Source organism: Chiloscyllium plagiosum, unplaced genomic scaffold, assembly GCF_037043375.1.
Source record: "Chiloscyllium plagiosum isolate Xiang-an unplaced genomic scaffold, Cpla_swu_hap1 HiC_scaffold_21, whole genome shotgun sequence".
In the NCBI taxonomy this organism is placed as follows: Eukaryota; Metazoa; Chordata; class Chondrichthyes; order Orectolobiformes; family Hemiscylliidae; genus Chiloscyllium; species Chiloscyllium plagiosum.
Window position 1 is genome coordinate 1,367,370 of NW_028270159.1, and position 12,780 is coordinate 1,380,149.

The 12,780-nt window shown below is 46.9% G+C and overlaps 1 protein-coding gene across 1 annotated transcript in view; it reads right to left on the reverse strand.

Moving 5' to 3' along the window:
* Positions 1–12,780, reverse strand: part of adamtsl2 (ADAMTS like 2) — a 241,285-nt gene that overhangs the window by 34,503 nt on the left and 194,002 nt on the right. The gene's annotated exons all lie outside the window — the stretch shown is intronic.

Here is a 12,780-nt window from a genome sequence, read left to right on the forward strand (position 1 = left end):
GTCATGTTCTTTCAGGAATCACTAGAGTCAGGGAGAGTCCTAGAGGACTGGAAAATGCCTAATTTAACAGTTGTGTTTAAGAGAGAAGGAAGGAAGAAGACAGAAACTATAGCTTGATCTGTTAGAATTCTTTCTGGAGGCAATGAGCAAGTTAGACAAAGGAGAGTTAGTGGATGCCATCTAACTGGATTTCCAAAAGACCTTGACAAGGTGCTGCACAGGAGTCTGCAAAATAAAATAAGAGCTCATGATTTTAGGAGCAAGGCACTGGTATGGGTACAGGATTGGCTGACCGGCAGAAGGCATAGATTTGGGACAAAGAGGTCTTTTTCAGAATGACAGCCAGCGATTAGTGAATTTTCACAGGGGCTAGTGTTGGGACCACAACAATCCAAGTTATATATTAACGATCTGGGCGAAGGAACTGAGGGCACTGTTGCTAAATTTGCCAATGACACCAAGATAGATGGAGGGACAGGTAATACTGAGGAAACAGTGAGGCTGCAGAAAGATTTGGACATGCTCGGGGTGTGGGCAAAGACCTAGCAGATGAAATGTGGGCAAGTGTGAGGTTATGTACTTTGGTAGGAAGATGAGGTGAGTAGAACATTTTCTAAATGGGAAAGGCTTCGGAAATCTGAAACACAAAGGGTCTTCGGAGTCTCAGTTCATGACTTCCATAAGGTTAACATGCAGGTTCAGAGGCAGTTAGGAAGTCCAATGTAATCTTAGAATTCATTTCAAGGCAGCTAGAATACAAAAGCAGAGAATTACTAATGAGGCTGTATAAGACTCTGGTCAGACTGTATTTGGAATATTGTATGTGGTTTTGACCTTGGTATCAAACAAAGTATGTGCTAGCATTGGAGGGGGCCCAGAGGGGGTTTACAATAATAATCCAGGGATGAAGTGATTGCCATATGAGGAACAGTTGAGGACTCTGGGTCTGTACACAATGAGGTTTAGGGAGGTGGGGGGGTAGACGGGATCTCATTGAAAATGCAGAATACTGAGAGGCCTGGATAGAGTGGCTGTGGAGAAGATGTTTCCACTAGTAGGAGAGCACAGCCTCAGAGTGAAGGGATGACCCTTTAGAACTGAAATGGAGGGGAATTTCTTCAGCCAAAAGTGAGTTAATTTGTGGAACTCATTGCCACAGAGGGCTGTGGAGACTAAGTCAAGTGTATTTAAGGCAAAGATAGATAGGTTCTTGACTGGTGAAGGGATCAAGGGTTAAAGGGAAAAGGCAGGAGTGTGGAGTTGAGAAACAAATCAACCATGGTCGAATGGTAGAGCAGATCTGATGGGCTAAATGGCCTAATTTGGTTCCTCTATTTTATGGTGCTATAGAAATGTTGTCGGTGGACCAGGCTCCAGAAAGTCAGGGCTCAGAGAAGTCCTAGGATCCTAGGTTTTGTGAGCCACAGTGTCACACTTTCGGAGAAGTGTAAAGTAGGGGAAATCAAGGGTGTCAGGGAAAGGGCAGGAAAGATCTTATGGAACTTGACCATGGACTGCTTCAGTCTTTAAAGAATCATGAATGGTGCTGACATTATGCAATCATTGGCAAAACCTCTCCACATTTGACTTTATGATGGAGGGAAAGTAATTGATGAAACTGATGAAGATGGTTGGTCCAAGGACATTACGCTGAGAAGCTTCGTTACAGACAACCTGGATCTGTGATGATTTACCATCTTATGTGCCAGGTGTGACTCCAACCAGCAGAGAGATTTCCTCTGTTTCTCATTGATTCCAGTTATGCTAGGGCTCCTTGATGCCACCCTCAAATGCACCCTCAATGTCAAAGGCTGTCACTTAATGTAGAGGTGCCAGTGTTGGACTGAGGTGGACAAAGTTAAAAATCACACAACACCAGGTTACAGCTCCTCTACCTGATCCTGCTCCACTAGCTACCTGTTAAAGGAGCAGCATACTGAAAGTAGTACTTCTGAATAAACCTGTTGGACAATAACCTGGTGTTGTGTGATTTTTAACTCTCAGCTCACCTCTGAAATTCAGCACTTTTGGTCATGTTGAAGTGAAGGTCGATAAGAGGTTAGGAGCTAAGTGGCCGTGTCAGAACGCAAACTGGGTGTCAACAAGCAGATTATTACTGAGTAGGTGCTATCTGATAGCACTGTTGATGACATCTTCCATCACTTTATTGATGATCAAGAGTAGACTGATGGGGTGGTAATTGGTTGGGTTGGATTTGTCATGCTTTTTAATGTATAGTTTATACCTGACCAATTTTCCACATTGTTGGGTAGATGCTAATGTTGTAACTGTACTGGAAACAGCCTTGCTAGGGGAATGGCAAGTTCTGGAGCACAAATCTACAGTAGTATTGCTGGAATGTTGTCAGGGCCTGTAGCCTTTGTAGCATTCAGTGTCTCAGAATGTTTCTTGATATCTTGTGGAATGAATTGAATTGGCTGAAAACGGCTATCTTTAATGCTGGGGACCGCTGGAGGAGGCCGAGATGGATCATCCACTCGGCATTTCTGGCTGAACATTGCTGCAAAAGCTTCAGTCTTATCTTTTGCACCAACATGTTAGACTCTTCTGCCATTGAGGATGGGGATATTTGTGGAATCTCCTCCTCCACTGAATTGTCTAATTGTCCAACACCATTCTCAACTGAATGTGGAAGGACTGCAGAGCTTAAATCTGATAGAGTCATTGAATCCTACAGCACGGTGACAGGCCCTTTGACCCAAACTGGCCGTCCATGCTAACTCCATTTTCCTGCACTTGGCTCATATCCTTCTTATCCTTTCCTATTCATGCATTTGTCCAAATGTCTTTTAAATGTTGTTAATGTACCCGCCTTAACCACTTCCATCGGCAGCTCATTCCATATACATACCACCCTCTATGTAAAAGAAAACTTGCCTCTTAGATTCCCTTTTATTCTTCCCCTCTAACCTTAAACTGATGCCCTCTAGTCCTTGATTCACTAACCCTGGGAAAAAGAGAGTACATTCACTATCTATGCCTCTCATGATCTCATATACCTCTACAAGGTTCCCCCTCAGTCTCCTACACTTTAAACAGGAAGGCCCAAATTGTCCAACCTCTCCCTATAACTATAATTGAGTCTTGGTAACATCCTTGCAAATTTCCTCTGCACTCTTTCCAGTTTAATAACATGCTTCCTATAGCAAGGTGACAAAAAGCGAACACAATATTCGAAGTGCGGCCTCACCAATGTCTTGTATAACTGCAACATAACTTCCCAACTTCTTTACTCAATGCCCTGACTGATGAAGGTTAGTGTGCTAAAAGCCTTTTTCACTGCCCTGTCTACCAGTGACTCCACTTTCAGAGAAATGTGAACCTGAACTCCAAGATCCCTCTGTTCCACTACACTCCTTCAGGCCCTACCATTCACCATGAAAGTCCTACCTTGATTTGACTTTTCAAAATGCAAGACCTCACACTTATCTGTTCATGATACCACTTATTTTAGTGTCATCAACAAACTAATCATACCTTGTATATTCTCATCCAAATCATTGATACAGCTAACAAACAGCAATGGGCCCGGCACTGACCCCTGAGGCACTCCACTAGTCACAGGCCTCCAGTTCAACAAGCATCCTTCCACTATTACCCATTGCTTCCTACCATCAAACCAATTTTGCATCCAAGTTGCCAGCTCACCCTGGATTCCATGCAATCTAACCTTCCAGAGCAGCCTACCATGTCAAACCTTATCAAAGGCCTTACGGAGATTCACATAGACTACCGCCCTGCCCTCATCAACCTTCCTGCTCACTTAATCAAAAAACTCTAACAAATTTGTGAGGCATGATCTCCAACTCACAAAGCCAAGCTGACTGCTTTAAATCAAATCCTGTCTTTCCAAATGCGTATATATCTTATCTCTCAGAATCTTCTCAAGTAAATAATGGCACAACATTCTCTACCCTCCAGTCTTCTGGGGTCTCACCCGTGGTGATCGACAATGCAAAAATATCAGCCAGGATCCCCACAATTTCTTCTCTAGCCTCTTGCAGTGGTCTTGGATATATCTGGTCAGGACCAGAAGATTTTGTGGTTTTGCACGGGGGAGATCGTGCCTTACCAACTTAATAGAGTTCTTTGAGGAAGTGACCAAGTTGATAGATGAAGGAAGGGCTATAGATGTCATATACATGGACTTTAGTAAGGCGTTTGTTAAGGTTCCCCATGGTAAACTAATGGAGACAGTGAAGTCGCATGTGTGCAGGGTGTACTAGCTAGGTGGATAAAGAACTGGTTGGGCAACAGGAGACAGAGTGTAGAAGTTGAAGGTGAAATGGATAAAGGTGACCATTGGTGTTCCACAGGGATCAGTGCTGGGGCCACTGTTGTTTGTAATATACATAAATGATCTGGAAGAGGGCATTGTTGGTCTCATCAGTAAGTTTGCAGACGACATGACGATTGGTGGAGTAGTAGAAAGCATAGAGGACTGTTAAAGAACACAGGAGATGTAGGTAGATTGGAGAGTTGGGCAGAGAAGTGGCAGATGGAGTTCAATCCAGGCAAATGTGACGTGATGCATTTTGAGAAGTCTAATTCTAGAGTGAATTATACAGTGAATGGAAGAGCTTTGGGAAAGGTTGATGAGCAGAGAGATCTGGGAGTTCAGGTCCATTGTACCCTGAAGGTGACTGCACAGGTGGATAGATTGGTCAAGAAGGCATATGGTATGCATGCCTTCATTGGACTGGGTATTGAGAATAAGAGCTGGCAGGTCATGTTAAAATTGGACAAGACTTTGGTTCAGCCGCATTTAGAATACTGTGTACAGTTCTGGTCGCCACATTACCAAAAGAATGTGAATGCTTTGGAGACGGTGCAGAGAAGGTTTACAAGGATTTTGCCTGGTATGGAAGGTACTAGCTATGAAGAGAGGTTGAGTAGGTTAGGATTGTTTTCATTAGAAAAAAGGAGATTAAGGGGGGACATGAGTGAGATCTACAAAATAATGAAGGGTATAGACAAGGTAGATAAAAATAAGCTTTTTCCCAGGGTGAGGGTTTCAATAATTAGAGGTCACGTGTTCAAGGTGAGAGATGAAAAGTTTAAGGGGGATATATGCGGCAAGTACTTTACACAGAGGGTGGTAGGTGCCTGGAACACATTGCCAGCTGAGGCAGTAGAGGCAGGCACGGTAGACTCATTTAAGGTGCATCTGGACAGATGCATGAGGTGGTGTGGAGCAGAGGGACACAGATGCTTAGGAATTGGGCAATAGGTTTAGTCAGTGGATTTGGATCGGCTCAGGCTTGGAGGGCCGAAGGGCCTGTTCCAGGGCTGTAAATTTTCTTTGTCCTTTGTTCTTAATAGACAGCACCAGTCTGTACCGATTTTGTAGACCAACAGGTCGATTCGCTGTTTTGGGGATATTAAACAAATGGTAAACCAGTTTTCGCAGCTGGATAGATACCCAATCCCTCACACGGTAGATTTATAAGCAAAGTGGCAGGGAGGACTATCTTTCATGAAGCTGGACATGAGCCATGTGTACTTGCAATTGCAGTAAGATGAGCATTCCCAGAAGTATGCTACACTTAATACCCATATGGGTTTGTACCAATATACAAGACTGCCATCTGGGGTATTGTCAGCTTGTGCATTTTGTCAGTGGACGATGGAGAACATTTTAAAACATCTACACTAGGTCGCCATTTATCTAGATGATGGGTTAATAACAGGGAAAACCAATAATGCGCACTTACAGAACTTGGACATTGTCCATAGATATTTTTCCCAGGTGGGCATACACCTTAGAAGGAAAATAAAATGTGTTCCAGGCACCCCAAATGATCTACATGGGCTGCAGAGTTGACAAGATTGGGTTTTACCCATTGGGAGATAAAGTGAGGGCAATCAAAAGTGCTCCAGCTCTAGTGTCTGTACTGGAGCTTAAGGTCTTTCCTAGGGCTGGGTGGTGAATTATTATGGGAAGTTCAAACATAACCTGGCCTCCATCCTGGCATCATTGCATCAACTCTTTAAAAAAAGGGTCAGCCTTGGAAATGGTCGCTTAGCCAAGCCCTAGTCTTCAGGGAACTAAAGAAACAGCTATCATCCTCAACGGCGTCGGCACACTATGATCTCAAGCCAGATCTGGTATCGACATGCAATGTCTCTAATGCTAAGTGCATATAGTTACAAGTTGGAAAACCGCCTGCGATGCAGACGCATTCAGCCACCTGCCACTGCCAGTGGTATTGCCACTGGAAGAGTCCATAATGGTTTAAAATTTTCTGAACATACTTCCAGAAGCTGACAACATCTGACTTTGGACTGAAAGATTCAATCCTGGCAAAACTGGAACAGCTACTGGTAATGGGGAAACCAAAGGGCCATCACAACCAGAACTGAAATCATTTTGGACCCAGAGAGACCAGATCACAGCAGAAGATGGCATATTATTATGGGATGCAAGAGTGATTGTCCTGAGCAAAGGTGCCTGTCAGACACTAGCTGAACTCCATCAGGATGATCCAGGGATTTTCAACCTGAAGATGTTGGTGAGAAGTATGTCTGGTGGCCAGGCCTGGATGCACACATAGCCACATTGGTGGGACAGTGCTCAGAGCACCAACAAGGATGAAAATTACTGCCAGCAGCCCAACCACATTCATGGGAATGGCTGGGTAAAATCTAAATTCAGTTACACATTGACTATGCAGGTCCTTTCACGGGCTTAATGTTCTTAGTCATTGTGGATGCCCACTCAAAGAAGTTGGACTTGCATAGAGTTCATTTGTCAAACATGGAGACAACAACAGAAAAACTGCGCACATGCATGGACTTTCAGAAGTGTTGGTCATGATAATTGGCCATCGTTTACCAGCAGGGAATTCAAGTATTTTCTAAAGTTGAATGGTATTTGTTATATAAGGACAGCTCCATACCATCCATCATCCAATGGTCTTGCAGAAAGAGCAGTCCAAACATTGAATGCGGGCTTAAAGAAATAGCCTACAGCTTCACTAGATACCAAACAGTCCCAGTTCATATTTGATTATAGGATCACCCTTCATGCAACTGCAGGGTTAGCTCCAGCAAAGTTACTAAAGGGCTTGATGAAGGGCTTATGTTTGAAACATTGACTCTCCTGCTCCTCGGCAGCTGCCTAACCTGCTGCGCTTTTCCAGCGCCATACTTTTCAACTTGGAGTATTGTGTTCAGTTTTGGTCACTTTGCTATTGGAAGGGTGTTGAGGAGAAAGTGAGGTCTGCAGATGCTGGAGATCAGAGATGGAAATGTGTTGCTGGAAAAGTGCAGCAGGTCAGGCAGCATCTAGGGAACAGTAGAATCGACGTTTCGGGCATTAGCCCTTCTTCAGGAATGAGGAAAGTTTGTCCAGCAGGCTAAGATAAAAGATAGGGAGGAGGGACTTGGGGGAGGGGCGTCGGAAATGTGATAGGTGGAAAGAGGTCAAGGTGAGGGTGATAGGTCAGACTGGGGTGGGGGCGGAGAGGTCGGGAAGAAGATTGCAGGTTAGGAAGGCGGTGCTGAATTTGATGGATTTGACTGAGACAGGCTGGGGGGAGGGGAAATGAGGAAACTGGTGAAATCCGAGTTCATCCCTTGTGGTTGGAGGGTTCCTAGCCGGAAGATGAGGCGTTCTTCCTCCAACCGTCGTTTCGTTGTGGTCTGACGATGGAGGAGTCCAAAGACCTGCATATCCTTGGTGGAGTGGGAGGGGGAATTGAAATGTTGAGCTACAGGGTGATTGGTCCGGGTGTCCCAGAGGTGTTCTCTGAAACGCTCCGCAAGTAGGCGGCCTGTCTCCCCAATATAGAGGAGGCCACATCGGGTGCAAAGGATGCAATAGATGATATGTGTGGAGGTACAGGTGAATCTGTGGCGGATATGGAAGTTTCCTTTGGGGCCTTGGAGGGAGGTGAGGGGGGAGGTGTGGGCGCCACTTCCTCCACTTCCTCCAAACGAAAGGAGTAGCCATGGGCACCCGCATGGGCCCCAGCTATGCCTGCCTCTTCGTAGGATATGTGGAACAATCCATCTTCCGCAACTACACTGGCCCCACCCCCCACCTTTTCCTCCGCTACATCTATGACTGTATCGGCGCCGCCTCGTGCTCCCACGAGGAGGTTGAACAGTTCATCCACTTCACCAACACCTTCCACCCCGACCTCAAATTCACCTGGACAGTCTCAGATTCCTCCCTCCCCTTCCTCGACCTTTCTATTTCTATCTCAGGCGACCGAATCAACACGGATATCTACTACAAACCAACCGACTCCCACAGCTACCTGGACTACACCTCCTCCCATCCTGCCCCTTGTAAAAACGCCATCCCATTCTCCCAATTCCTTCGACTCCGCCGCATCTGCTCCCAGGAGGACCAGTTCCAAAAACGCACATCCCAGATGGCCTCCTTCTTCAAGGACCGCAATTTCCCCCCCGACGTGGTCGACGATGCCCTCCACCGCATCTCTTCCACTTCCCGATCCTCCGCCCTTGAACCCCGCCCCTCCAACCGCCACCAGGACAGAACCCCACTGGTCCTCACCTACCACCCCACTAACCTCCATGTACAGCGCATCATCCGCCGTCATTTCCGCCACCTCCAAACGGACCCCACCACCAAGGATATATTTCCCTCCCCTCCCCTATCAGCATTCCGTAAAGACCACTCCCTCCGTGACTGCCTCGTCAGATCCACACCCCCCACCAACCTAACCTCCACTTCCGGCACCTTCCCCTGCAACCGCAGGAGGTGCAAGACTTGCGCCCACACCTCCCCCCTCACCTCCCTCCAAGGCCCCAAAGGAAACTTCCATATCCGCCACAGATTCACCTGTACCTCCACACATATCATCTATTGCATCCTTTGCACCCGATGTGGCCTCCTCTATATTGGGGAGACAGGCTGCCTACTTGCGGAGCGTTTCAGAGAACACCTCTGGGACACCCGGACCAACCAACCCAATCACCCTGTAGCTCAACATTTCAATTCCCCCTCCCACTCCACCAAGGATATGCAGGTCTTTGGACTCCTCCATCGTCAGACCACAGCGAAACGACGGTTGGAGGAAGAACGCCTCATCTTCCGGCTAGGAACCCTCCAACCACAAGGGATGAACTCGGATTTCACCAGTTTCCTCATTTCCCCTCCCCCCAGCCTGTCTCAGTCAAATCCATCAAATTCAGCACCGCCTTCCTAACCTGCAATCTTCTTCCCGACCTCTCCGCCCCCACCCCAGTCTGACCTATCACCCTCACCTTGACCTCTTTCCACCTATCACATTTCCGACGCCCCTCCCCCAAGTCCCTCCTCCCTATCTTTTATCTTAGCCTGCTGGACCAACTTTCCTCATTCCTGAAGAAGGGCTAATGCCCGAAACGTCGATTCTACTGTTCCCTAGATGCTGCCTGACCTGCTGCGCTTTTCCAGCAACACATTTCCATATTGGAAGGGTGTTATTAAACTGGAAAGAATGCCGTAGAAATTTACAAGGATGCTACCAGGACTCAACGGTCTGAGTTATTGTGAGAGACTGAACACGTTAGGACTTTTTCTTTAGAGCATAGGAGACTGAGGGGGGACCTTATAGAGGTGCATAAGACCATGATAGGCATGGATAGGGTGAATGAACTCAGTCTTTTTCCCCAATGTTGGAGAATCAAGGACTAGAGGGCATCAGTTTAAGGTTAGAGGGGAAAGAATAAAAGGGAACCTGAGAGGCAACATTTTTTTACACAGATGTTACGCATATGGAATGAGCTGCCAGCAGAGGTGGTTGAGACAGGGACATTAACAACATTTAAAAAGCATTTGGACAAATACATGGATAGGAAAGGTTTAAAAGGATATGGGTTGCGAGCGTGTTGCTGGAAAAGCACAGCAGCTCAGGCAGCATCCGAGGAACAGGAAAATCGATGTTTCGGGCCGGAGCCCTTCAGCCCTTCATCAGGAATGGCTCCGGCCCGAAACGTCGATTTTCCTGCTCCTCTGATGCTGCCTGACCTGCTGTGCTTTTCCAAAACACATTCTCAACTCTGATCTCCAGCATCTGCAGACCTCACTGTCTCTTAGAAGGATATGGGCCAAGTGCAGGGAAATGGGGTTAGTGTGGATGGACATTTTGGTCAGTTTGGACCAGTCTGGGCCGTAGGGCCTGTCTTCATGCTGTAGTACTCTATGAATGGCTCTGCATGGGTAAGAGGCATGGTCCACCTGAGATCAGATCCAGTGGTGTATAAAGTTCAGGTAGGTGCAATGGTGCTGAACAAGTGCATGGATAATATGGGAGGTGAAAAATCTCAAATGGTGTGGGGATAAAACGCGCCCTGCACAGCGACTGCCTTTTTGGCTGTTCTGACGGCCATGGGTTTTCCTTCTCCATCAAGTGTTGAAGATACCTTGGAATCTGAGATGGACATGGCAGATGTTCCTGTCTTGACGGCTTTGCCATCTGAAGAGGAGAATAAATTTCTTCCGAGACATTCCAGGTGCAGGAGATGAGCTACTGTGTATTACACACTGCCCTTAGTAGATCAGAAGTCACATGACACCCTATTAAAGTCCAACACATTTATTTGAAATCACAAGCTTTTCGAATGCCGCTCCTTCGTCAGGTGAAGTGAAGAGAAGCATTCAGGCACAGAATTTATAGGTAGAGAGATCAAAAGATTGTACAAATGGTGTGAGTGGAGTGTCGACCCACTGAATAATAAGTATTTGCAGGTGATCAAAAGTGTCAGGCAGTGAAAGTAAAGTGTCAACAGCTGAATAGCAAGTGAAGGGATGATTTATAATTCAATTAATTGAGGCACACAGATAATTACAAAATATTTAAAATAAGATGGTGCTGGAAATAAATCATTTGGCTGGAATGACATGATAGGCATAAGAGTCGCATGCTGAGGGTTTAACCAAAGTAATAAGTAATCCAAAACTGTACAAACTAACTAAGGTAGGGAGATCATAACAAATTAGCAAGATGATGGAGTCAAAACAGAACAGTAAGGAAAATTTTATAGATACAGAACAGTTTGGTGGGCTTATATGTAGCATGACCTGAACCCAAGATCATGGTTGAGACTGTCTTCATGGGTATGGACCTTGGCTATCAGTTTCAGCTCGGCAATTCTGCACTGTTGTGTATCTTGAAGGCTGCCTTGGAGGACGCTTATCTGAAGATTGGACCGCTGAAGGGTTTCCTGACTGGGAGGGAACATCCCTGTCTGACGATTGTTGTGCAGTGTCCATTCATCGGTTATCATAATGTCTGCATGGCCTCGTCGATATACTATGCCTCAGGATATCTTTGCCTGTAGCATGTAAGGTAGACAATATTGGCCGAGTCATATGAGTATCTGCTATGTAAATGGTGGTTGGTGTTCCCACATGAGATGGTAGTATCCATGTCAATGATCTGGAATGCCTTATAGAGGTGCCATAGCAGGGCTGTGTGGTGTTGTGGTCAGTGTTGTCCTGAAGGCTGGGTAGCTTGCTATGAAAGATGAGCTGTTTAAGGTTTGGCAGTTATTTGAAGCTGAGAAGTGGAGGCGTAGGGATGATCTTGGAGAGATGTTCGTCATCATCGATGACACGTTGAAGGCAGTGAAGAACAGTTTCTCTGGGGAAGTACTAGATGACAAACGGTACTCCATCTACTCTTAAAAAGAAAGAACTGGCCCATGTCCTCTGACTCAGGGAGAGGATGTAGTGATTTGTAATAAGTCAAGATTAGAGTGGTGCTGGAAAAGCACAGCAGGTTAGGCAGCATCCGACGAGCAGGAAAATCGACGTTTCGGGCAAAGGCCCTTCATCAGGAATCAGGCAGAGAGCCTCCGGGATGGAGAGATAAATGGGAGGGGGGTGGGGCTGGGGAGAAGGTTGCCAAGAGTACAATAAATGGGTGGAGGTGGGAATGAAGGTAATAGGTCGGAGAGGAGGGTGGAGTGGATAAGTGGGAATGAAGATTGATAGGTAGGACAGGTCATGAGGATGGTGCTGAGCTGGCAGGTCGGAACTGGGGTAAGGTGGGGAGTGGGGAAATGAGGCAACTAGTGAAGTCCACGTTGATACCTGGGGTTGAAGTGTTCCGAGGCGGAAGATGAGTCGTTCTTCCTCCAGGTGTTGGGTGGTGAGGAAGTGGCGGTGGAGAAGGCCCAGGACCTGCATGTCCTCGGCAGAGTGGGAGGGGGAGTTGAAATGTTCGGCCACGGGGCTATGGGGTTGATTGGTGCGGGTGTCCCGGAGATGTTCCCTAGTGCGCTCTGCGAGAAGGCATCCAGTCTCCCCAATGTAAACGAGAAGGAATCGGGAGCAACGGATACAATAAATGACATTGGTGGTTGTGCAGGTGAAACTCTGATGGATGAGGAAGGCTGTTTTGGGGCCTTGGATGGAGGTGAGGGAGGAGGTGTGGGTGCAGGTTTTGCAATTCCTACAGTGGCAGGGGAAGGAGCCAGGAGGGGAGGGTGGGTTGTTGGGGGGGCATGGACCTGACCAGGTAGTCACGCGGGGAAAGGTCTTTGCGGAAAGTGGAGGGGAGGGAAATATATCCCTGGTGATGGGGTCTGGTTTGGAGGTGGCGGAAATGTCGGCGGATGATGCAATGTATGTGGAGGTTGGTGGGGTGGAAGGTGAGGACCGGGGGGGGGGGGGCTGTCCATGTTGCAGCTGGAGAGGTGGGGTTTGAGGGCAGAGGTGCGGGACATGGATGAGATGCATTGGAGGGCTTCTTCAACCATGTGCGAAGGGTCTTTAAAGAAGAAGGCCATCTGGTGTGTTCT